The sequence below is a fragment of the Cebus imitator genome, unplaced genomic scaffold (assembly GCF_001604975.1).
Source record: "Cebus imitator isolate Cc_AM_T3 unplaced genomic scaffold, Cebus_imitator-1.0 Scaffold22, whole genome shotgun sequence".
NCBI lineage: Eukaryota > Metazoa > Chordata > Mammalia > Primates > Cebidae > Cebus > Cebus imitator.
In genome coordinates this window covers 7,161,570-7,189,305 of record NW_016107337.1, presented here as the reverse complement: position 1 = coordinate 7,189,305, position 27,736 = coordinate 7,161,570, and the positions used below count along the sequence as shown (strand labels likewise).

Sequence of the window (27,736 nt, the reverse complement as noted above, 5' to 3'; positions counted from 1 at the left end):
TTTTTGGCTAAGGGTGTGCCTAGATATGTTGTCCAGGTGGAAGGGCCAGGAATGGGAATATTCTTCCTGGTGGCCTATCCTACTGTGGCTGAACTGGTACCAAGATGCAAGACAAAGTCCTCTTTACCCTTTATTCTCTTCTCCTTAAGAAGAAGGAAGGCGTCACTGTTGTTGCTGTGAGTTGCAGTACCTCCGACTGGGGGAGAGATGATGTAAGCGTTCACTTAGCCATGCCAGCTGATATCTCTGAGGTCACATGCCCCCCATTTCTCTGACTCTAAGCTCAGCCTAGCACTAAGAGTTGCCTCCAAGTTGTAGTTTTTGCGTCATAGACTGCTTTTCAAGTTTACATAGAACCCAAGAGCACTTCAGCCCACAGTGGTGAGGCTTGCTGAGAAACTTAAGTTCTAGATACGGGGATAGGCAATTCTCCCCTGGCTAGGGCTGGTCCAAATGCTCCCTTTGTGCATGGGTGCTGATTGCACCCAGCAGGGCTTTATTCTCTACTATGACAGGGTAGCACTACGTTCAATGTAAAGACGCCAGTCATTGCATTGTCCCTCCCCAAAGTGCAAACAATCTCTGCCTGTGCCACCCAGCCACTTTCAGGGATCACGGAGGGTGGTGTTAGTGATTCAATACTGTCTCTCTGGCTCTCCTCAATGTCTCTTTTGGAAATATGAAGTTAAAATCAGGTACTGTGATTGGTCACCTGACTTTTTGTACTTTTAAAGGCGCTTTTCTGTGTGCAGATAGTTGTAAAAATCTGGTATTCTTGTGGGGAGGATGAATGGTATAGGCTTCCTTTTCACCATCTTGTTCCAGCCCTCTCAAATTTATATAAAAATTTAAAGTAATTTCCAAATGATTCTAAAACAATCTGAAAGATATAACAGATAATAATTACTATTCACCATACTGAGATTATATCAAGAATTTTATTGAAATTATTGTATAAACTTCACTTCTAATAAATTTGTAATTTTTTAAAAACTATACTTATGATTAAAGATATTTTTTACAAAGCAAAAAGTAAAATAAGTTCACAGAAAGTTTCTCATCAAAAAATATTAAGAGAAGGATGTCCTATAATTAATTAAAATAATAATGACAAACATTTATATAGCATGTTACATATACACAATGATGGTATACACATATATTGCTATGTAAATGATTATATGTGTGTAAATGTAATACAACTTCTCTAAAAATTATGTGCAGGGTTAGAGAGGTATAAATTTATGTATAGATAAGTTACTTGTTCAAGGTCTTACAGGACAAAATTGGTAGAGTTGGGATTTAAACATAGATATTTTGGACTCGTTCTTTGTTTTTAGTCACTTTGGAATGCATACATATATGCTAAAAGTATCTTACCAAAAACAAGAAAAAATTAGAGCTCACCTCTGACAGGTAAATTTGTCATGTGAAACATGCATATTTCTACTGAAAGAGATATTTCAAAATTTTTGAGCAACGGCACTTACAGAAAATATTGTATATCTGTTCAAAATGATCACCCTGAGGAATAGCACTCACATGAACGTAGGAACAGAACTCATAGATGTACAATTCTTGGGTTTATTAAAACCATCTATCTCAAAATCATGTGTGGTGACAGTTATCTCTGTATTTTCAATTGCCATTATTGCAGAGCCGGTCCTCAATACGTATTAAAAATTGAAATGAGAGTTATTCTTTGCTCTTCTTCATCTTCCTCTTTATTTTCTAAAGTGTATGGCAGCATTGAACAGAAATTTATTAAATTTTTAAAACTTGGGGGCCAAAATAAGGTTACAGATGTCTTACTGAAAAATTTCTCCTTTAGTTTCACCCAGATACAGAAACATAACCACCATAAAATATCTTTATTCTTGGTATTATATTATATGATTCATGGTCACTCTGGGTATTTGAGTTTCCTACAGAATTACTACGGACATTTAACCTGCCCCTAACATTCAATCTGTCAAGTGCTGAAATGAAATGGGTGTTGATATGAAGGCCAGGTTAGACTCAGTTATAAAATTTTAGCACCTTTTTTGAAAATCTTCTCAATTACATTTTCCCAAAAGGCAACACTGAAGAAAAGTATGTTCTTATATAAAACAAATATCATGATTCTAGTCCTAGTATATTTTTCTTTGAAAAATATTTTGATACCAGAGATTACTTAAATTTTGATCATTAGAACTTCATTTAATATCCCTTTTATCCTAAATATTAAAACAAGTAAATCATTGTTAACCGTGTGCATTTTTGCTTAAAATAATGAAGACAATGGCAATTTTAGTTATATTTAATAAAAATTGTACTTATTAGCACATATATTGTTCTTTATATGTATGCTGTGATAGTCATATAAGTTTATTGTGATCAAGTGCTTCTCATTATCTGTATTTTTTCATATAATTTATGAAAAATAAATCAAGTTAATAGTTAATATTTACATATTTTTCAGAGATGATTCTGTTATAATATGTAAGTAGGAAGACCAGAGAGTAACATCTTATATGTGTTGTCTTAATATGATCATCTTAATCTTAAAGCCAGATTCACTGAAAAGTGAGAAGAAATAGAGTAAAATACAATAAAAATAAATGTTTTTCATTTGGTATGGAGGGAGGATTACCAATGAGTGTAATGATTATGTATCTCTACTGATGAAAAATGATCGAGTGGTGAGGAGTGAACATTCTGGCAGGAAGCAGAAAGCAGACACATAACTCACAAACCAGACAGTGAGAGAGAAGCCCCTGAATAACAATAAGCTTGGACATTGTGAGTGGATGGCAGAGTGTGGTGGCAGAGGCTGCCACCCCTGTAGGAAGGGCAATGGCATCAGGTCTCTGAGCACATTTCATCTGCAGATACTAAAAAGCCCCATAAATGTGAATGAATGTTTTGCTGCAGAAAAGTGATGGGATTGTTTCCAGGAAGAATAACAGAGAAGCATTTTAAAGCAGGAAAATATAGTTTCACTTTCTCCTCATGTATACTTAATATAATGTGGGCTTAGCTTGGCATTCAGTATGAATAAAAATACAAAACTCATCTAATCTGTGTGCATACGGACAGCATTTGGCATACAAGTAACTGAGGCCCAGAGAGGCTAAGTGGCTTTCCAAGGTCCTGAAGTTCGGTGGTGGCAAAGTTTAAACTAATAGTACTTTTGAGATGTCAGATTATGTACACCTGTTTGTATTTGGATATTGACGTTCCATCTCCATGCTTTTATATAAATTATAAATGTCTCAATTAGGAGATATATTTATAATCTTTACTGTATTTTTTATGTTCCATAATTTAACTTCGAACATTTATTGCATGCCTAATATGTACAACCTGTGTGATAGAAAATAATAGAATTGAAAGAAACACTGTGCTCTACTGAAAAGAGTTTATAAATTAGTAAGATAATCTGATGTAGAAGTAAGTACAGTCCTCAGTTGCTTAACAAGGACATGTTCTGAGAAACATCATTAGGCAATCTAATTGTCAATTGAACATAGAGTGTACTTACACAAACCTGGATGGTAAAACCTACTACACACCTAGGTTATATGATCCCACCTACTGCACTTAGGCTACAAACCTGTACAGCATGTTACTGTGCTGAATTCTGTAGGCATCTGTAACACAATGGTAAGTATGTGTGTATCTAAACATATTTAAATATAGAAAAGGTACAGTAAAAATACAGTATTATAATCTGTCCTATATGAGGTCTGTTATTGACTGAGATGTCATTATGGGGCACATAACTGTATACACAGTCTACCAATAGTGTGTTTCCAAACTTGTCTGATCATGGAACTTAACGATATATCAAAAATCCTCATTCATGTGTCTCTGTCTTGGAGATTCAGATTCTTAGGTCTGGGGTAGAGGCTTTTAACATTATTTAATAAAAATTCCAGTTGATTTTCATTATCAAGAAATTTGGGAAACATTGTCACAGTTCCCAGATTTGTCTGTACATTGGAATATGGAAAGAACTTTAAAAATTATAAATCCCTCTGTCCCACCCATCCTCAATCCTGGTGATCATAATCCTACATTTTGTTCTAAGACACAAACAAGTTTGGAGACTACTACTTTACTGTACTGTGGGATCTGGTACTCAAGGATGGTGTCATAAAGTAAATACCATTCAATATGTTCTTAAACTAATATGTATTGAAAACCTACAATGTTAGAAACATTTTTCATATATTATATCTTTTAATCTTCAAAATAAATCTATCAGGTTAATATGATTATTAATTGTATTTTATAGATTACAAAGTTTATTAAGAAACCTCATTCAAATTCATAGAGTTTGAAAGTGACTAAGCAGGTACATAAAACTAAATTTGTCTAAAGTCAGAGCTTGAGCCTGTGTCATTGTGCCAGACTGACTTTCAGAGGCAGCTTGAAGGATGGAGAGGCTTGCAATCGACAGAAATTGTGATGGAAGACATTCCAAGGAGAAACATCAATGTCAGCAAGGGGAGAAGGGTGCTAAGCCAAGTTGGAAAGCTTGGCTCTAGATAATGGAGGGCTTAACTTCATGGACTGCTTGGCTAATTATCAGATGATTGATTGATTGACTCATTTATTAATTCAGTACATTACTGTTTTATAATGACAAGTATTACATATTTAAAATTTTTGAAAAATAATCACTATTGGACGGAATGTCATAGGTTGAATACTTATCCGGACTTTAGAGGTTAAACCTGTTTCAATTTTTATTTTTTTGTTTCTATATAATGTAATGTTATAGAGACCACACTGAGACCCATGCCATAAATGCAGGAAGGGTGCTGAAAAGTGATGAATAATCACTTTGGCTGGGACCTTAAATGACCAGAGATAAATGGTTTAAAAAATACAGGGATGATGTTTGTTCTTCCTAGCAAGTGGGACTTTAGAGGTGTTTAGGCTAGACAAACTGTGTTAGCATTTATTCTAAAACAAAATGCTTACAATAGGTAATGACTTTCTATCCAGAGCCCTTATTTTTTAGGATAACTTAAGTTCTTCTGATTATCAAAGAGAAAATGCAATTGGTTGTTGGTTGTCTAAAAATTGCTAATCTCTCTTATCACAGGAAGTAGTTATCATAAGACCTACAGACAAAACTAGCCACTAGAAAATAGAGAATATTTTGAGAGGGAGCGGAAGTTTATCTTCAAAGCTCTGAATCTTGACTATTTGAGGGCAGAGTTTCTTGGGCACAGAATCATTTTCTTTGTTGATTATTAAGTTGCTTTCCTTTATATTAGTCATGTGCACAGGGGACCTGTATTTTATCAACATCATCCAACAAGCCCTAAAATGATACAACAAAATAACTCTGTAAGATTACTGTGCCAATTATTTGTTTCTGTATAAAGAAATGAAATGTCCATGGTATGATAATTTTAATGTTCAGTATCATATTCTTTAACATTTAGAAATTTCTAGGTGCATTCAATTGTTGTTTATTCATCCAACATATATCTTTATGTATCAGCAATGTTCCAGGAAGTGTGCATGTGATGAGGACAGAGAGAAAACAAAAGAGAATATTTCCTGTTCTCATCCATCTTACACTCTAGAGTGAAAAACTATCAAACGATTATACAAGCATATAACTAACACATGTTAAATGTCATTTGTTCGATTACATAATAAATACAATAGTATACTCATTAAATAATTCCCAATTCAGTAGGAGAAATGTATTGCAATCTACCAGTTTTTTATTGACACAAAAATGACAAATAGATTTATGGTTCAGATGAGAGAGTCCAAATTTAAATTGATATCTATGTGGGGAACTACACTGGTAATGAGGGTAGATTTAAAATCTACTAAGAAATAGTTGGTTTATTTAATAAATGTTCTTGGTATGCTTTGTCAAAATTTTATAAAAATTCCAGAAAACCATTTATGTATACATAACATATATAATATATATTAATATGTATTCTTCTCTGTACTATTCTCTGGACATGATCTTTCATGTCTCCAAACCTTTGCTTATACCATTTTTGTATCATATATATGTACATACAAACATATATGATAACGTTAAAATTTTATAAAAATACCAGAAAACCATTTATGTATATATGCATATATGATATATATATTAATACATTAATATCTGTAACATACATATGTATATACTATATTATATATGGTATATATTTGTAATATATGTATGTATTATATATAATATATAATATTAACATATGTAATATATAACATATTAATATACATATGTATATTACATATATTATGTGCATATATATATTATATATAACTATATGCATTATAACATATTATAATATATACATATGTATATAATATATTACATGCACATATGCATATAACATATGAATATATACACATATGTATATAATATATGTATGCATATATATGCATATATACACATAGCATATGTATACATGTGTAGGTATATGTATGCATATATGCATACATATATGTATATGTTACATATATTACATATATTATAAACCATATAGACATATAGTAATGTAAGTATATATTATATATAAGTATATATGACATATACATATATAATATAATATAAATATATATTATACATATATAATATATGTATATGATACATACACATATTAATATAAGTATATATGATATATGCTTATATTAATATAAGGATATATACATAGTTTTCTGGTATTTTATACAATTTTAACATATATCATATATGTATACATATGATATAAAAATGGCATAAGCCAAGGTTTGGAGACGTGAAAGATCATGTCCAGAGAATAGTGAATAGGGTGAAGTAGGAGGAGAGTAGGAGGTTTAGAATTGTAAGGCATAGGAATAAAAGATAGTTAAGGGACAAAACTTAAAAGGCATGGAATACCAAGGAGCCTGGAATTTATTTCTTATGCACAGAAAATCATGCAATGTTTTGAGTGAATGCCAGGGTCATGCCTTCCTTTTAAGAAAGACAAGTCTAGTGGATATATAGAAATAAGACTGAAATTGACTGTAAAGATGGATGAGAAGATGAGACAAAGTGCATGCACTAGTTAGGCAGCCATAGTACTAACACAGATGAGAAATACAGAAGTTTGCCTCATTATGGAGAGGTGCTGAGAACAAAAAGGACTAAAAATATTCAAAAATACATAGTAGAAAGCCAAGTTTCACTGTGGATTTCAAGGGAGTTTTCACAAAGCAATATCCCACAAAAATCTCTCAGCCAAGTTCTGCGATGTCAAGTGTAACAGACTCAATAATTGCATATTTATCCAACATGGAGACAAGATGGCTTCTGATCTAGTGTTACACCAATAAAAGCAGGTCATAGATCAGCAAGAGCTGTTAAATCAGATCAAGTACATGCTGCATGTGTGTGCCTGTGTTTATGGTCACACTAGGTTTATGAAGTTGAAATCCAACCTATGGTACCATAGTATCATAAATAGCTCCAAACTAGGCTTAATGAAGAGTAACATTTCTATCTTGGATGTTATAGTATACTTAAATGTAAGGTAACAGCGCTCTGGAGCTGTTCCTATTTGGTCATCTTGGCGGAAGACCAAAATTCTGTTTTTCAATTAAGGTGACATTCTAAGTTAATGAAGGTTAGGACTTCAACAAGTGAATTTTGGTGGACCACAATTCAGCCCATGGCAATGACCTTTGGCCACACACCCAACAATGTGATATGATTGTTCTCCTAATAGCTAGCACCCTCAGTGCTGGGGTGGATGGTGGGGTATCTGCCAAGCCCACCTTTCTTTCAGTTGACCTGCTCCTTTATGGAGTCACTTTTGTGCCCTGTGAACCTGCTCCCCTTGTGCATAGTTTACTGTACCACAGCAGTCGTGTGATTCAACTGAGTTAGTCATATTCTCCTTGGAATTTGGAGACTGGGGGACCAAGAGCCACTGATTTGTATAGGCTGAATTATTGACGTGTAGGCAAATAAATTCAGGAGCTCTGGGGTAACTCTCTAGTCCATGGCCTTTGCCCTACCCACTCCATAGCTGCTGGTATTCTTCTTGGGATTCTATGAGAAAGCCCATTATACTTTCAACAAATTCTTCTCTCCCACCCCCATCTCCCTCTGTCTTTCCCTACCTTACTCTCTCTTTTTCTTTTCCTCCCTCCCTTTTTCCCTCCTTCCCTCCCTCCCTTCCACCATTCCTCCCTCCCTCCCTCCTTCTTTCCCTCCCTCCTTCCTTCCTTCCCTCCTTCTTCTTTCTTATTCTTTTTGTGTGTATTCATCTTGAGCTTGTTTAAAATTTATTTATCTTTCTTATAACAATAAAAATCTGGGTTAAGAAAAGGGTGGCTTACTAGACTTGTCATCATTAAACTTTTTTAACACACACTTTTCTCTGAATCCCAATATATAGAAAAATATAAGCAGAGTTTACAGTAATGAAAGAAGGAGGTGGGTGCCATCCCAGGTGCCGCTCAGTTTTTCCTTACTCCTTACCATCTCCACCCCCATGGGCATCCTATTGCTGAGGGATCTCTCTTGAACCCTGGGTCTTTGGCTTGAAAACCATCATGGTGTCTCACCCAGCTCCCAATCCTTGGGGCTTTAAAAATATTCCTCTATTTGTCATTAAAAATCCACTGGTTTTGTAGAAAGTAACTGGGTTTGGGAAAATTATTTTCTATTTATGAATAACCATTTTCAAAATATGGCCCCCTAAGAAGTTAGAACCAATGAGTTTCCAGATAGATGAAAACATGCCTTGAGATTTCTAAGTAGAAATCCAAGAGTATAACTTGCCCCAAATCCTTAAAACACAAGGATTTCTGACTGTGCTTACTGTTTGTTCAAATTTGTGGGGGTTGTCATTTTCAGTATTGTGGAGTTTGATAAATGAAGGACAGTATATCCTAATTACAAGTAATTGATCATCAGTATACGAGAACAGTTTTTTTTCCTAAAAAAATCATGTGAATGAAATTGTTATTAAGTGAGCAACATATGCTGATAATATCTTTCCCTTATTTTTGTGAAGAGAAATTTAATGTAGGCTGTCTGCAACTCTTAAGACATGCAGGGAATGTAAGAATGAATAAAATGATCTCATTAATGGGTCCTTGTTTTAATTATAAAATTTAAACACTAGTATTAAACAAGGATCTTACATTCTTCTTCCTGAATGAGGTATGTATGATGGGTTGTATGCAGAGGTGGAATTAGGGTCTCCATGTGACAAGGGTAAGGATATATCAGTTGGGACATAATCAGCATTTCAAAAAAACTCTCGTTTTCTGTAGGCACTCCTGACTTGCTCCATGGTTCTCATTTTCAATAGAAATGTGCCATGATATCTCATCTTTAATTGATTATTCTTGTTTTTGAATTTTAAAAAATCACCAGCCAAGAACTGAACTGCCTTTGGTCATCTAAGGAAACTACTGGGCTTTACTTTCCTTTTCTGTAAAATAAAGCCTCTAGGTTATAATATTTTATATTTCTACAGATTTTGGAGAGCACATGCTATAAGTCAACTTCTGATCAATGATGTTGTGTTGCTTCAGTCCAGGTGCCACTTTTCATGTAGAGCACATGGCAACCTAGATTTGGTAAGTCAGTATTTTAATCAATTATACTCATTGCAATTAATTAGTATGACGGCCAGATTTTACTAAGCATACCAAGTTTAATTTACATACATATAAATCACTGACAAATTCCTTTGGCCTTTCAATATGAGAGATACAAAACTCTCAATAATCTTCAGAGTACATTTCCATTTTGAAAAATAAATTAGCCAGAAACCAAAACAATTTTTTAAAAAGGCATCTATAGTGAGGAAGAGAATGTTAAACATTTTTTAGAAAAAGGGCTTTTACAGAACAGGGTCTGGCTGTGCTGCCTCAGCTTGAGTGCAGTGGTCAATCATAACTCACTGCAACCTCAAGCAATCCTCCCACCCTCAGCCTCCCAAGTAGCTAGGACTAGACGTATGAGCCACAATGCCCAGATAAGTTCTCTTAATTTACTTTTTGTAGAGACAGGGTCTTGCTATTCTGCCCAGGATGACCTTTAACTATCCTCAAGCAGTCTTCCCACCTCAGCCTCCCAAGGGGCTGGGATTACAAGAATCAGCAGCTGTGTCAGGCAATAGATCTTGTTTCTAAATGTCATCCTTCATTTACCAATCTACAGTAGCCACCAGTGACTTTTAACCCTAATTACTTTAGTTTAATTATCTTCACAGAATTTATCACTGTCCCATGCTTTTTGATTATTGATACATTTATTCTATGTATCTCTACTAAAATAGCCTTCATTATTATGGGAACATTACCTTATGCATCTCAATTGTATTCTCAATGTTTAGTATAGTGTCTAGCACACAGCGGAGATGCAGTTGATATTTGTTAAAGAAATGAGTAATAGTGTCCTGCCTATCTCAAAAGAGAAGTATAAGAATGTACTGATTAAGAATTAATTTACCAGAAGATGACAACCCAGTTTCAAATCCAAGCAGGATTAGCTACATAATTGAAGAACCTAGTACAAAATTAAAATGCGGGACACATTATTCAATATGTATTAAGAAAATTGACACACCAACAGTACAGCATTAATTAGTGTGGACCTGTTTAAAGCATGAGTTCTTTTCAAAGCAGCTGCATAGGTTACATGGCCATGAAGCTGGCTGTAAATGATTTCGGGCAAGATGCTTTAATTTTCTGTATCTTTGTTTGCATATCTATTATATTTCTTTAAATGTTAGTGTGACAATTAAATAAATTAATGTATGTGAAACTCTTAGAATAGTGCATGGTACACAAAAAGTATTGTGTAAATATTCGCTCTTTTTATAATAAATATATATTATTACATAATATAATAACAATAATATTATTATTCCTTGAATACGTACTAAATAGCAAAGGCTTAATAAATTGTATTGAAAAGAAAAGAAGGAAAATCCAAGTTGTCATATTTAAGCTGTCTGCATGTATAAGACACAGCTTTGCAAAAAGCTTTTTCTTAAAAAAAAAAATTTTTTTTACCTTGATTGAATTATTAGTCATTATTAGTCATTATTAATGCATTATTAATGTGACCTAGAAAAATTTTAAACTCAGGAGATCTTAAAACAGGAAAAGAATCAATTGAGAATGATTAAAATCATAGTTTTTAAATAAAATTTTGTATATTTAATACAATTATTTTTAGTATGCAAGCACATACATACATTGTTTATAATGATTTTATGGAATATGAGATAAGGTTCTGGTGTTAATTTCTAATGACTTCCTGATAAGGAATTGGCAGATTTATTTTGCCAGGTGAAATTAAGGGAAATGCTTGTATTTAACTCATCTCCTTCTGCCATTTATTTTACCACCTGACCCTTTACATGTCCCAAATCTACTTTTTAGCATCCATCTTTTCTTGAATAAGAGTCTGTCATTGTTTTAAATTATAAAATATAGAAAAATTTGATGATGATAGACGACAGATGTATCAAATCTAAAATGTTGTCATATTTGTTTTAGAATATTAAAAATGCAGATTCGGTTAATTCAGCCATTCAACAATTTTTTCAGCTTCTACTATGTTCTAGGTGCTGTTCCAGTTGCAGAAGGTGAAACACAACAATGAACCAATATTCTTTGATCCCAGGATTTTACATTCTAACGGGGAAAACATGCAGTAAACCAAAATAACAATACCAAACAACTTCATAATGTGTCAGAGATTGAGAAGTGGTATGGAGAAATTTAAACCGGCTAAGGGGCAAGAGTAACAGGGAGGCCATTTTAGGGAAGGGTGGTCAAGGAAGTGCTCTCTGATGAGGTGACGATGGGGCACAGTTTGAAAAGAGGAAGGTCAGAAAACCATCCTAAAAGATGGAAGGGTGATTCCATGGCTTGCAAAGGCGTCAGAGTAACTGGGTTTTATTCTGAGAGTTGCAGGAAGCCAATGGGATTTTTTTTTTTTTTTTTTTTTTTAATTGAGACGAAGTCTCGCTCTGTGGCCAGGCTGGAGTGCAGTGGCACGATCTCGGCTCACCGCAACCTCTGACTCCCTGGTTCAAGGAATTCTCCTGCCTCAGCCTCCCAAGTAGTTGGGACTACAGGCATGTGCCACCACGCCCAAATAATTTTTGTATTTTAGTAGAGACCGGGTTTCACCATGTTGGCCAGGCTCCTCTCGATGGTCTTGACCTCGTCACCTCGTGATCCGCCCGCCTCGGCCTTGCAAAGTGCTGGGATTGCAGGCGTGAGCCACCGCTCCCAGCCAGGATTTTTAAAGCAAAGTAGTGACGTGATTGAACTAAGCCTTTAAAGGAAATAAATCTCAATACTGGTTGTAGGACAGACGCTAGGGACAAAGGTGGAGACGGGGATGAGCAAGAAAGCTGCTGCACGGGTCCAGGCAAGAGGTAGTGGTTAAATAACCTTAGCCAGGATGGTGGTAAAATTGATAGGTTGTGATTTAACTCTAAATATACTGTATTTTGATATTAGAACCTTCAAAATCAGCTGATGGATTGGATATAAGGTGTGAGAGACAACGAGGAACTGGGGATGTCACCAAGGATTTTCATTTGAGCACCTGGATGAAAGAAATTGTTATTAATAAAAAGTTCTGAGGAATGCTGGTAAAGGAGAGGTTTAAAATTTTTAAATTTTTAAGGTTTTTTTTCTGGGGGTAAGGGGGCTGTTCTTCAGAAAATCAAGTGGTCAGTTTTAGAAATGTTAACTTTCAAATGTTGAATTTTAAAGAATTCAAAAGTTGGAGATTTCAAAATATTTCAGAAATTTGGAGCTTCTCTGTATGATGCAGAAGAAACTACTAGCCTCAATGTAGTGCTATCATCCCTATGTGTCTTTTTTTGTTTTTCCACGTTACTGTGCATCCAAAACAGTATATATTGCATATTTTCAACCTTATGTAATGGACATTATACTGGATTGATAGTATTGCATTTTTAACTCTCTCACTATTATATTGTATAAAATTTATCTGGGCTTTGTATGTATTTATATTACTTATTTCAACTATAGTACACTATGCCATTGAATGAACATTATCATTACATTATTTTTACGACAGATATTTAAGCACTTTCCTCTTTACATCGTAAAGTGCTACAGGTATCATTGTATATGTATTTCTGAGCACCTATGTTAGAGTTTTTTTTAAGAATTATATCTGGATAATAAATTACTGAATTGAAGAATATAGACATCTTCAGCTAGACATGGTGTAACTGTTCTTACATGTGTTACATAAACTTATTCTCCCATTAGCCTCCAGAGTTGATAATTATTCATACCACCATCCATGTGATTTTAATCTTGTCAGACTTTTTTGTCTGTTGCCAGTTGGATGCATTGGAAAAGATACTCACTGCGTTTTAGTCTGCATTTCTTCTATTTCTACTGAGTTGGGCATTGTTTTATGCTATTTATATGAATATTCTATTGTCATTTTCTGTAAATTTCCTGTGTATAGCATCTGCTGATCTTTCTATTGAATTGTTTATAGTTTTTTCCTAATTAATTTGTAAGAAAAAATTACAAAGTAATTAGAAAAAATTAATTAGAAAAATTAATTTTCTAATTAATTTTTTAAATTACTTTGTTTCTGGATGCTAATTCTTGATGCTTAGCTGTATCATGAATAATATCGCGAGTCTATTGCTTTCCTTATTTGTTTTGGATGTCTTTGTCATGAAGATCTAGAAGGAAGTAAAAACCCCAAATGGCTTAGACAAAGTATAATATATAATTTTCTTATACAGCAAGAATTCTTGAGTAGCTGTCTTAAGGATTTAGTCAACTCAGTGGTTTCCATAATCAACAAGGATCTGGGTTCTTTTCGCTATTCAGCTCAGTCAGCCTTAATGTTTCTCTTTCATTCTTTAGCTTGTTCCCTTCTTTCCCATTGGGTGGCTGCCATATGGCATCACATACAAACATGAAAAGAACTAGTTGAAAAGCTACTGGCTCTACATGTTGAAAGCAACAAATCTTTCTGAGGAACATCATTACATTTCTCAGTCTCACTGGCTACCCAAAAGCCAATTGTGTGTGAAAAGAATCACAAAAGTCAGTGATTAACTTAGTCTTCTTTAGAATTTTCTGCTGAGCTGAAAATGGTGTCCTCTACTTTGAGAGATAATAATCTAACACCACAAGAATTCTGTTAGCAAGGAAGATGGAAAAGATGTCTACTTTGTAGACAAGACCATTGGATACTGAGATTTTGTTCCTTGTTGGTGGCTATTGTAAATAAATCCCTGGTTAATTATATTTTATAAGCATTTATTACTGATTTAAACTGATACTGATGATTATATGTTGATCTTTTTATAAGGAACCTGGCTGAATTTCCCTTTTAACCAAATAAGATAATAGTTTTGTATGGAACTTTTATGAGTACTGTATATTTGAAGGAACATTTTGTATTTTTCTTTTTATTATTTATTGTCTTTGTTTTATTGTATTGGCTAGGACTTTTGATGTGATGTTATAGCACCTTTGTCTTGTTTTCAATTTTAATGGGAACTTTTCTTTTCTGAATGGACTCATATGCTAGAACTGATTTCAATCAGTGGACATTTCTAAGAGATGTATATCATACCCATGTATATAAAATTTGTAATGATTGTGCACAGAAGAAATTGACCATTTAGTAAGGCCTTAGGATTCCTATTGGAAGAAGTTTCCAAGTAATGGCTTGCCAACTTCTCCGTAAGTATATTGTAAGAATAGTTCAAGGTTACCTCAAAAACAGAACCCTTCTATCCCTGGCTTGTACTCACAGAATTAGACATTCCTTTTACTCACAATTATGATAAGCAGTAATAAAACTGCTGACACGTTTATGTATTTATTTTCTTCATTGAACAAACATTTTAAGAAGTCACTAACTCTGGGATAAACTTTGGGAACTCATTATATATTCTATGTGGAGATATAAATACGTACACATATTAATAGTTACAGAATTACACCATAACTGCTACAAAGAGCTATATAAAAAGTTTCTGGGAAAAAATACTGAAAAATATACCCACAAGTAAAATGTAAGTAAACAGAGGATGCGAATCAGCGAACTGATCCATTATAGCGAGTGTGCAGTGAAGAACAGCAGCAGAGTCAAAGGTTGCAAACTGATGCTGATGTGAAAAACGACACTTTTGTTCTTCAGCAAACACTTAGGGTTTCTTATTCCATCCAAATCCTGAGGAAAATGAAGGCTTTCGTGTGCTCCAGGAAGTCCAACAGCCATTGCTCTGCCTCTTTTTGTTCTTTGGTTACCTGCGGTTGCTTTGCTACAACCAGGATTTCAAGTTGGTTGATGCTTCTAAGACAATGTCTGAGAGTGTAGCAGAAAGAAAAGGAAATGGGATTGGGGGCTGGGTAAGAAGAAATATGTTGTATTGTTTTTTTTTCTTTCTTCATTCTGGATCTCAGATCCAGGGAGTTTATCACAAATGCTTTTATGATCCATGAAACCTAATGTTTCTGTAGTAGAATACTGTCTTAGTATGTAATTAATGAAGAAGCCCTCATGCTGTTCTAGTCTTGTTTATAGCATTAAAATCCAGGTAAAAATTTCTTATTCTGGCAACCCACAATCACCTTTGATACACTCTATTCATGATGTGCCCCATTTACAAAAGGAAATAAAGGATTCAGACTAAGTCTTGTACTTATAGTTGAAACTCAGCAAGGGTTGATTTCTGAAGGTTTTACATACTGTGAATCCAAGTCCATCTGGACCAAAAGATAAAGCTTTTCATAGATCATGCAAATGGCATGCATGGATTACATTCCATAATTGCCATTAAAAGGCTTTTAACAAGTTGTAGATGTTCAGTATCATCCTAAGGTTTTCACTACCCTGTGACTCCTTAGAGAATTAAATTACCATCTGAGAACTTCAATAAGCCAGTGTTCAATTAGTATCTTTGTTTGTTTTCCGTTAGTCTTGTCAAAAGAAAGATTAATGTGCAGTTCACTCAGTACAGCTTTTCTTAAAAGCAATATAATGTCTAACTCGAAATTCCATTTAGATGCAGGGAAACTGATTTTTTTTTTATACTGTGTGATGATCATTTCACCTTTCCTCCCAATTCTTTCACTCTTTTTTTTCCCTTGTAAGCAAACATTTAATCCTGCTTAACCCTCCTTCTGCACCATCCCTAATCCTGTGATGCTGAATACTATAATATTTGAGTTTTACTGCCTAGGTGAAAGAAAAACTATTTCTGCAAAGGTGGACGCTAAAAGAAAAAAACTGTAGGATCATTTTGCAAATGGAATCACTAAAGAGCCATGCATCTTGCTGGGTAATAGCACAGAACCTTTAAATCACAGAAATTAGAGACAGGAGACCTGTCAGGTCACCTTGTCCACCTGCAATAGCAGCTTTATGTATTTTGTGTGAAATCACATGCAGTGAAGCATTTACCAGAGCCCTGGGGAGAATCTAATACTCAGTAATACATCTCCCTGTTGAGAAAATGTCATAGAGAGCAGTCCACCTTTTCTTTTGCCTAATTTCACATTGTTCTGCTTTGTTATATCATTTAAAAATGCAGCCACACATTCTTTTGCTCCTCCATGTTTGAAATCTACAACCATATAATATTATATTATTATTGTCTTTCTTTGTAATTATTTGAGCCAAGCTATACAATTTGCACCTTAAAGTACTAACTTAATCAATCACCATTGCACCATGTAGTGACTTTCTAAAGGGTTATTCACCACACTCCCATTTACTCTGATCTGAAGCTGTATTTCTTATAATTTTATTTTTTCATGTGTGTTTTTAGATTCAAAAAGTTTGCTCAATTCTTATAGACAATGAAAATGATTCTCAAGTTAGTGACTGGACATCACAATTCCATTAAGATTCAGATAACTCCTATAGCCATGATTTATTTTATGTACTACACAATTTTCTAGGACACCATCAAGTTTAGTATCTCACAAATCTAAATACCTCCTGGTGTGTCAGGTTGTCCAAGTGAAACCACCTTTGCAAAACTGTGACAGAAAAAGAAATCTGACATGGCTGATGCCATCTTGCTTCTAGGCTCACAGGCTGGTTGTCCTCACTCAATTCCTAGGCATGGGCCAAGCTAACTTTGGAAGAAATTTAATTTATAGTTTAAATGTTAATAGCCCTTCCCCAAACTAAGCTGCCCTTGTAAAATTAATGAAATATCCCCCAAGTTAGGAGGATGAGAATGGCCTGAATTCTACTATGATGCAGATTTAACTAAATAATTGCCAGCCATTATTCAGGAGGTCACAAGATTTGCAAATTCCTCAATTACTCCTGTAAATGACATCATTATTGTAGTATAGTAACTAGCCAAGCATGGTGGCCTGCACCGGTAGTCACAGCTACTCAGGAAGCTAAGGTGGGAAGATTGCTTGAACCTGGGAGGTCAAGGCTGCAGTGAGCTGTGGTTGTGCCACTGCACTCCAGCCTGGGCAACATAATGAAACACTATCTCAAAGAGAGAGAGAGAGAGAGAGAGAGAGAGAGAGAGAGAAAGAGAGGGAGAGAGAACCTGAGACCATGCTTTTGAGATGTCTTTTCATGCGTCTGCATTCCTGACTACCTAATGACCCCACCCAGACCTGTTACTCAACCAGTCCCATGGCCAGTCCCATGGCCCCCAATCAGAAGCAGAGCCAGCACCACAGGACTGTATTCTACATCTTCCCTATTATTGCATCCCCAATCAATTAGCAGCACTTATGCCTTAGCCCTCTGCTTACCAAAGTATCTTTGAAAAACCCCTAACCTCTGCACCTGTGGCGAGATTGATTTGAGTCATAACTCCATTTCCATGTGGAGTGGCTGGTCTCATGTCAATTAAACTGTTTACTGCAATGCAATGGTCTCTCTGAATTGATTTTGTTTTTGCAGTAGGCAGGAAGAACTCACTGGGCAGTTACACAATTGTTATGTCTGAAAGAACACCGTTTAATAACTCTTGGGCACAGCTATATGACTGACTCTTTCTTGATAAGTTATTTCATCTACATGTGTTTCAAAATGTACTACACTACCTTCTGGAAGATAAAACATCACATTTTGCACATCCAAAAACCCTACTTCTCCTAGGTAGGAAATGGAGACAATCTCCACTCAGGTGTCTAGGGTGAGCAAAAGTCAGTTGAAGGTAAAGACCTGTCTTTGATTCCAAGATGCAGTGTGTTGGAAGGTGGAGATGCTCTTGTAATTATTCCTTCTCCACCCACCACCAGCACCCCAACACCATTGTGCTGGCCTCAAGTGGATGCACTGCTCACTGTTTAACATCCTGCCCAAGCATGCAGTCTTTCTCACAATGCCCCAGGGGAAGGCTGCAACATTTAGATAAGACTTTAGTAAATGCTTTTGGACAACCACAGGGACATACACACAGAAAATCAGAAGTGCAGATTATAGCTTGAATTATTAGAATGGTAGATCACATTCCATGTTAGTTTTCGACCTAACTCTGTGATATGGTTTGGCTGTGTCCCCACCCAAATGTCATCTTGAATTGTAGCTCCCATAATTCCCAAGTGTTGTGGGAGGGACTCAGTGGGAGATNAGAGAGAGAGAGAGAGAGAGAGAGAGAGAGAGAGAGAGAGAGAGAGAGAGAGAGAAAGAGAGGGAGAGAGAACCTGAGACCATGCTTTTGAGATGTCTTTTCATGCTTCTGCATTCCTGACTACCTAATGACCCCACCCAGACCTGTTACTCAACCAGTCCCATGGCCCCCAATCAGAAGCAGAGCCAGCACCACAGGACTGTATTCTACATCTTCCCTATTATTGCATCCCCAATCAATTAGCAGCACTTATGCCTTAGCCCTCTGCTTACCAAAGTATCTTTGAAAAACCCCTAACCTCTGCACCTGTGGCGAGATTGATTTGAGTCATAACTCCATTTCCATGTGGAGTGGCTGGTCTCATGTCAATTAAACTGTTTACTGCAATGCAATGGTCTCTCTGAATTGATTTTGTTTTTGCAGTAGGCAGGAAGAACTCACTGGGCAGTTACACAATTGTTATGTCTGAAAGAACACCGTTTAATAACTCTTGGGCACAGCTATATGACTGACTCTTTCTTGATAAGTTATTTCATCTACATGTGTTTCAAAATGTACTACACTACCTTCTGGAAGATAAAACATCACATTTTGCACATCCAAAAACCCTACTTCTCCTAGGTAGGAAATGGAGACAATCTCCACTCAGGTGTCTAGGGTGAGCAAAAGTCAGTTGAAGGTAAAGACCTGTCTTTGATTCCAAGATGCAGTGTGTTGGAAGGTGGAGATGCTCTTGTAATTATTCCTTCTCCACCCACCACCAGCACCCCAACACCATTGTGCTGGCCTCAAGTGGATGCACTGCTCACTGTTTAACATCCTGCCCAAGCATGCAGTCTTTCTCACAATGCCCCAGGGGAAGGCTGCAACATTTAGATAAGACTTTAGTAAATGCTTTTGGACAACCACAGGGACATACACACAGAAAATCAGAAGTGCAGATTATAGCTTGAATTATTAGAATGGTAGATCACATTCCATGTTAGTTTTCGACCTAACTCTGTGATATGGTTTGGCTGTGTCCCCACCCAAATGTCATCTTGAATTGTAGCTCCCATAATTCCCAAGTGTTGTGGGAGGGACTCAGTGGGAGATGATAATTGAATCATGGGGTGGTTTCTTTCACACTATTCTTGTGGTAGTGAATAAGTCTCACAAGATCTGAAGGTTTTATAAGAGGTTTCCTCTTTCACTTGGCTCTCATTCTCTCTTGCCTGCCACCATGTAAGACATGACTTTTGCTTTCTGCAATTGGGAGGTCTCCCCAGCTACATGGAACTCAGCTACATTAAATCTCTCTCTCTCTTTTTTTTTTTTAAATAAATTACTCAGTCTCAGGTATGCCTTTATCAGCAGCATGAGACCAGACTAATACACTCTACTTAAGAGATTTTCTTCTTCCACCCAGGGCCCAAAGTATAGATATTATGATGACTCAAATTTAAGACTCTTCTGAACCTAGTAAGATTAATGCTGAGAGAGGAGTTACTTGTCCTACCTTCTGGAAACTTTGGTGAAGCTAGGAGCTGTACGTGCCCATGCATACCAGATGGACAAGTATAGTAAGCTTTTATGCATTTTTTTTTCTCAGAGGGGATTAAACTCCCCGCAAAACCTGACAAACTTGTCTCAACTTGCATTACTCTATGACGAAAAAATGGAGAATGGCTGCAGGAGCGGTGGGAGGGTGAGAATGGCTGGTGGGCAGAGAGAGAGAAAAGGAAAGAGAATTATGTGTTGAGTGCTTACCCAGCAGGCATGTACTTTATGTACATTATCTCATTTACTCATTACCTAAATGATTTCAAGGTAGGTAAATGGAAAACAGTTCTGTCTGACTCCCTGGCTTATACCCTTCCATCCACACAATGCTGCACCATTTTTCAAAGACATGAGGTTTAATGAGACAATAATGTTGGTAAAGTGTTCTAATTTCCTTTGAGAAAAGGAGCCATAAAATTTTATTGTTATTGTTACACTTATTATTGAAGCTCAATGAATGCTTTAGTGGTGTCATTGATGTAACTAATATTACACTCATTTGTTTCATTTAGGGAACTAAAGCCTAAAAATAAGAACAAGCAGTTTTAGTGTGCTTTAGATTCAGCTGGTTATCAAGTGCCACTTTGCAGATGGAGACCTTGAGGACTAACTCAACAAGCCAACAACCAAGGTCGAAGATGGTCTTGAGGGCAAAAGTGAAAAGTATAGCCAGTAGGTGCTCTTTCTAATGCTTGGCTTTCCCTAGGGGTGAGAAAGGGGTGGATTAAAGGGGAAAGGCCTGAAACATTGTATCCTCTGTCTATAACTGTTAAAGAAGGAATGTAGCAATAATTCCTTCGCTTGTTTGTGGAAATAACAGTGGATTCAGTTTAGATAATTTGCTTCTCCAGAAGGGCAGACATCTTCCCCTTTCTAAGAAAGAGTTTATTGTGTTAATTACATAAAACAAAATTATGTCAAGGACAGGAAGGTACTGCAAAATGACATGGAGTCATGCATATATTAAAGCACAAACAGGAACCTGGGCATGATTAATTTTAGTTTTTGCCATTTTACAAAGTCTTTATAGTGGGAAAGAATTCAGTTTCCTCCTAAAAGCTGCATTTTTGGTTAAATAATCCCAGTTCTAATTCTAATTTAAGAATGAAAGAATGAGAATTTCACCTGCATTTTATGTGGCAGTTATGTGTTTAATTATCATTTGTCTAAGCTTGGACTTTGTTTTCACATTTTTTCTGACATGTGCTACATTTGAAGAAATGTAGAATTCTGCACTTTATTCAGACCTGATCTCTGATGAAAGCAGAAAGGAATGTCCATATGATCCACTTTCCTTGTCTTCAGCAAAGAAAACAGACCTAGAGAAAACAAGTGCCTCAGGTGAGATCTTACAGTTGGTTAGCAGTGCTTGAAATTTAATGTAAGTCCCCCTTCCACTGCTCCGTTTGTCCATTTTATTCATCATGAATTGGTGTAGACAAGTCTTTCTGTTAATTTACTTTACCTTAAATTTGTCTAATATTTTTCCTAAAAGGGCAATACAGAATGAAGATAAGGACCCCTTTGCTATCTATTGCTACATTTAGGGAAGGTAGAAAGCACCTAGTTACCTTTGCAGCTCTTCTCTGTGTCCTTCTCTGTGACACCACTGTGTGATAACAAAACCAAGCCTATGCCTTGCATCGAGGCACACTGGGGATAAAAACCTCATTGACTGATACAAAATATGCAAGCACAAATTATTCCTTCATTGTAATCCATAAAGCATTTCCCTACCACCAACCTCCACATCTCCTCTTTTTCTTGTCTAATCTTGCTTTCCTACAGAAAATGTTCAGCAATAAGAGTTGAGGAAAACAGGAGGGAAAATATAGGAAGTGGTTAGGAGAAAGGCAAGATAGACTCCAGCAAATGATTTTTAAGCATGCCTGGAAACGGTTGGCATCTCAAGCTAGAGATAAATTCATTGTCTTGAGTTCACAGCACTTGCCTTTTATTTTCTGGAAGTCATACTTCCCAGTGGAATAAAAAATGTCCCCAATTTTGGTAATCTCACTTTTTTCATGGAAAGAAAAAATTTCTCATTATCACCTCCTCTCCATATTCCTAACCCACCTCCCAGGAATCTTGTTCTCTTTAATCAATCTACTTTCTGCAATTGAAAAAAAATGAAGGAAGTCTTTTTATTTGGCTAGATTATAATTTAGTTTATAGAAAGGAATATTTTATCTTTTAACCCAAAACGATAATACAATATATAATAGAGAGGAGGTGTTAAAAGTATCTGATGAGTGAGTGGATTGATTGGATCAAGAGTTTAGTAATCATTTTTTCATTACCTACACTGGTCAGCCTTTCTGGGAGGGGAAGAGAGTTGCTGTGATAAGAGTTTGCTGTAGTTTAATGGAAGAGACATGCAGGTAAACAATCAAATAGTGCAACATGACAAATGTTCTTAAGAGACAGGAACAAAGAACTATGGAATCTTTGAGAAGAGAATGACAGATTTTCCTGGGGTGTCAGGAAAGACTTGTAGCAATATCAGCATTTGAGTTGGATCTCAAAAACTAAGACTGTCCTAGGGTTGTTAAAACGGACAAAAGTGGGGAAAAAAAAGCTTTCAAGCTTGTGCAGGCTTGGAGGCTACAGAAACTTGGCATGTTTGATGAACATTTAGAAATTCAGTGTGGCAGGAGCCTTGAGGGAAGTGGCAGGAGCCTTGAGGGAAGTGGCAGGAGACGTTTTATACTGGAACCAGGGTCTGAAAACTCTTGAATGTCAATGTGGGGAGGTTGAATTTTATTTTCTGGCAGCAGGCAACCAAGAGAGGCTTTAAACCTGGGAAGTTACATACTTGATTTTTTTATTTTTAAGAAAGAAACCTAGAAATGATATCTATAAGAGTCTTGTCACAGAAACCAGTTAGGGAGTAATTTTAATAGTTCAAGTGAGATGCCTTATTCAGTTTAGGCTGCTCTCACAATGTACTGTAAACTGGGTCATTTATAAATAACAGAAATTTATTTATCATAGTTCTTGAGGCTGGAAGTGTGTGATCAGGGCATCAGCATGGACATAGTCTGCTGAGGGCTGTCATCCAGGTTACAGACTGCTGACTTTTGCTGTGTCCTCACATGGCAGAAAGAGGACAAGAGAGCTCTCTGGCTTCTTCCTTTAAGGGCACTGATAATCTCATTTGTGAGGGATCCACCCTGGTGACCTAATTACCTCCTAAATGCACCACCTCCAAATACTATAACAGTGGGATTAGGGGCTTAAGTATGAATCTGGGAGCATACAAAAATTGAGCTCATTGCAGGTAAAATGAAGATTTTCAGTGGCAGGGGAGATAGGAAGTAGAGGTCCCTAGCACAGACTCAGCAGATTCCAGTGACTGAGTGAGAGGGGAGTTGAATGTTCAGCACTGAAAGTTTGGGGAAACAGAAGGGAAGAAGCTGCAGTAGAACTGACGTTCTTATAGCAGAGAGTCAATAAATTAACCTGAGAACATAGGATACACATAAGGTTTTCACTTATTCAACACACCTTTCATTAAATATTCTCGGTGTATTAGGACCTACTTAGAAACCTTATGAAGGAGGAATATTTCGTACCATCATAGAGCACATTGTTTAGTGGGGCTATATAGATTTAAAAGTTAATTATGTTGTGGTAACTACAATGATAGCTAAATATGGCCAGCCTTTATAGTGATTATTATGTTTTTGACACTATTGTAAATATTTTACATGAACTACTTCTTTTAATCTTGAAAACATTCTTAAAAAGGAGAAGCTGTTATGATTCCCACTATACATGTGAGAAACTGAAGCACAAAGAGGTTACGTAATTTGTCCAAAGTCATACAATTGGTAATGCAAGAGCCAATATTGAAGCCCAAGCAGTGTGACTCCAGTCCGTGCCAGTGAACACAAAACTGAATTCCTCTGTGATAGAATTATATGTAGAATAGTGTGTGTGTGTGTGTTTGTGTGTGTGTGTGTGTGTGTTATGAACTTTGTTGTCAATATTAAGTTGGAGCTGTACAATATCAAAGTTTATTGTTCCAGCAGACAATTAGAAATGTTGGCTTAGAGGTTGGAAAATAGATGAAAGCTAAAGGCATAGTTGAAATCTGCAATGGGAGTATATCTACAAGGGAGAGTATTTTTTTCCACCATTAGAAGGTCATAGCTCTGGGACCCCATACATAAGGGATATATGAACAACATGAAAGAGCAGGAATGGTCAGAAGATTGCTAGACTATGTGGAGAGTAGAATATACAGATATCAGAATACCATTTCTTGAAAGAGGAAGATACAACGAACAGTGCCAAGTGCTGCAGCAAAGTTATGTAGTACTGAATATAGATGGTTGAATTTAGCAATTGGAAGGTTATTATTGGTTTTAATGAGAATAGTTTTTGTTGTTTGATAGTGAAGGTAGGCACATTTAAGAGGCTGAGAATGAAAGATCATGCAGAGGGATTTATACTTTTTGTTTGAAGAAGGCAGCTTCCAGAACAAAGGAATTTACAGTCTGTTAATGCCAGATTATCAAACAGAATTTGGAAATAGTGTGGAGGAGGAAGGAAACAGAGAGATCATTTGCAAATGCCATTCTTAGAAAGCAGCTAAAGGAATAAGTCAGCCCACATGTAAAAGGTGGTCAATCACAGTGCTTGTAACTTTTACTTCAACTTCATTATACAGCAATTCACAAATGCATCCATAATATACCTTATTCATTCACTCATTCATTTGTTCAGTAAACATTAAGCATTTGGAAAGCACTATTCATGCAGACTGCATGCATGTACAAGTGTTGGCATGTGTTCAGGAGAATGGAGGAGGAAAAGTGTGGTAGGAGAGACAGCTGACCTGAAAGCTTGCCCTGCATGAAGATCAACATCATAAAGCCAGGGAGAGCCAGGCAATCTTGCTCATTAAACTCTGTAAAGTGCAATGGGCTTAGAGTATTTGGGGGTTGATAGGTAACATTGTCATTATTGACAGAAGACATGAAAGCCAAAATCAAGAGCTGAGGATAAAGATGTAGCTTTGTATTAGATTTTATTTCTTAAAATTTAAAAACTGTATATTTGCATTAAAAAGTAAAAAATAAGAGCTAGCAATACTAATATCATATTGTTTCTCTCTTTGAAAAAATGCCTGATCATATCGATGAATGCAGAATGCATATCCCATACAGAAATTATTTTATTAGCAAATTTTCTTTTTCTCAAGCTAACATCTTAATATTTTACATTTTTTGTTCTTTTTGTCATTGATAATAGCTGTCCATCATGCATGCAGATGGCATTAACCAAATATAGTTTCCCATGCAATACTGTTGATAGAGATGGTTCAAGGAATAGAAGATCTCTTTTTGGATCTTGACTCAGCTCAGGTGGTATAATTACTTCTAAAACAAATTTACTGTCATGTAATAGAGAAACAGACAAAACTGCAATAAAGATAGATCTATGAACCCTTCATAACTATAGTTTTTCAGGGAGGACCATTGGAAAGATTTTTTTAAACATCAATGAATGGGAGTCAGGAAAAGGCTAGGCAAGGAGACGGGGGGAGAAGAGATGAACAGAACATACTGGTAAAAGGAGCTGCAGAATGAGAACTTCTGTTGCAAATTTTCAGGAGTGCCTGTTTGAATAAACACAGAATGCCTATAATGTTTCTGGTTTTCCTATTATGGCGGGTGGTATAGAAAGTGTTAATTTGGTGTAGATTAAAACTTGGGACACCAAATATCATTGTTTCATTTTTCTGTGATGCCCCTTGCCCTATAAAGAAAGAAAACAAAGCTACTCATCATTTGCTATAAGACAATCAGCACACACACACAAAAAAAAACAGAATTAATTCAGACTTTTTAGTTTCTGGTGGAAAATGTGTATGGATGTGTATGGTTGAGAAATGGGAAGATTTCCTGAAAACTATGTAGGGGAAGGGAAGCCGACCTGTTGTTTGATGGAGGTCATCTTATAAGCTGGTAAGATGGAAGATGGTGTTTCAGGGTGCACCCATGCTTGGTGAGAAGTTATCAAAGAATTTGGGGTACATGTCCCTGTGATTTGGGGGACACATGACAGACACTAACTTCTAGACAGGTTGGTTTGTTGGTAACTAAGTAAGGAGGCCACAGTGGGAGCCAGCCTCAACCGCACCAATGATGGATGACAGAGGGAGATGTCTTGAGATGATCTCACTCAGAGTGAAGGGTATGCTTCAAAAGGAGCCTGGGAACAGATTTCCAGATGCAGAAGTGAAAGGTGTTGGGCTGTTGTAAGCTGCTAGCCAGCCTGAAGGAGACATTTTCACCTCCAGGAAACTGTAATTGGAGGTCCCCACAGATGACAGACAATTCTGAGAAATCCACAAAAGCACCTTGTGAGAGAAAGAGCCAGAAGATCAAATTAAAATCCTGCCAGTCTCTTAGTATCTTTGCTGTCTCCTATCCTCTCCCTGTCACCCCAATTTGCTCATTCTGAAGGGGCCAGAAACTAGAGCAAGTATGGAAGAAACAACAAGCCAGTACCTCCCCCCTAAGGCAGGCCCAAGCTGAGGAGCTCGGATGTTTTCAATTGGCAGAAAGTTGAGTTTTAATGTTGGACTTTGCTGGTCATATTAATAATTATTTATTATGCAGTAGCTAGTGTTAACAGGAATGGTAAGTAAAAACACAGTTGCTTTCTGTTAGTATCCTACCAAGTCCATGTCATTCCAAGAGACAGTAAGTCAGTATTCTATGATCTCACTAGGTACCTTATCTTACTGATGTCTAAAAGATAATGAGTAATACAATGGAAAGGTCTTTCAGATTATTTAAAAGAAAAAGAGATGGAGATTGGAGTTTGAGTATCAGATCTCTTTATTGGCCATGATGCCTCTCTAAGCCTTAATTTTCTCATATGCAAAGTGAAATCATAATTGCCTACTTCACCGAGCCTCCTTAATCCCTAGTTTTTAGATTATGTTTTCTATTTAATGTACTAAAATGTGTGAGAAAAAATATGTATTTCTCTCTGTGATGCCATTTTCAATTGTGTCTTCAGTTCTCTGGTCTTATTCATTAATTTCACTTGTAGTCTCCCTATGTGCCCTCTTTATCTGTGAATCTATTTTATTTGTGTTTAGTGAGATTGGACCATATTTCTTCATTGTACCCTCTTTCTTCATGTGCCATCTTTTATTTCTTTGAGTTCCTGACTTTTAAAAATTATAACAACTTAGCCATTTAACAAGGCATTCTCAAAATGATGACAAATGGTGTGTGTATACATAGTAATATATATGTGAATATATATATATATATATATATATATATAATTTTATTAATGTCTAAACTACTGGCATTATATCTATCTATCTCCAGCCATCTCTTCCCTCCCCCCAACCTCTGCTCTTTCCCTGTCTTTCTTCCCATCTCTCTCTCTCTCTGTCCTTCCGAACTCTTGAGCCCTTCAATATTTAATATCACCTTCAATAGGTGATTTGGAAAGATCTGCTTTCCTCAGTCTCTTCTTTATGTACTTCTTTTCACCAAATTTTCTTTTTTATCCTCCTTCAAAATGATTTTGTAATCTGTCTACCCTCTCAACTCATT

At 36.1% G+C, this 27,736-nt stretch overlaps 1 long non-coding RNA gene across 1 annotated transcript; it reads left to right on the top strand.

The window, feature by feature from the left end:
• LOC108299531 lies at window positions 1-25,932 on the top strand. The gene is made up of 3 exons (XR_001823008.2): window positions 1-212; window positions 20,660-20,819; window positions 25,407-25,932. It is a non-coding gene; the product is annotated as an uncharacterized LOC108299531 (long non-coding RNA).
• The last annotated feature ends 1,804 nt before the right edge of the window (window positions 25,933-27,736 follow it).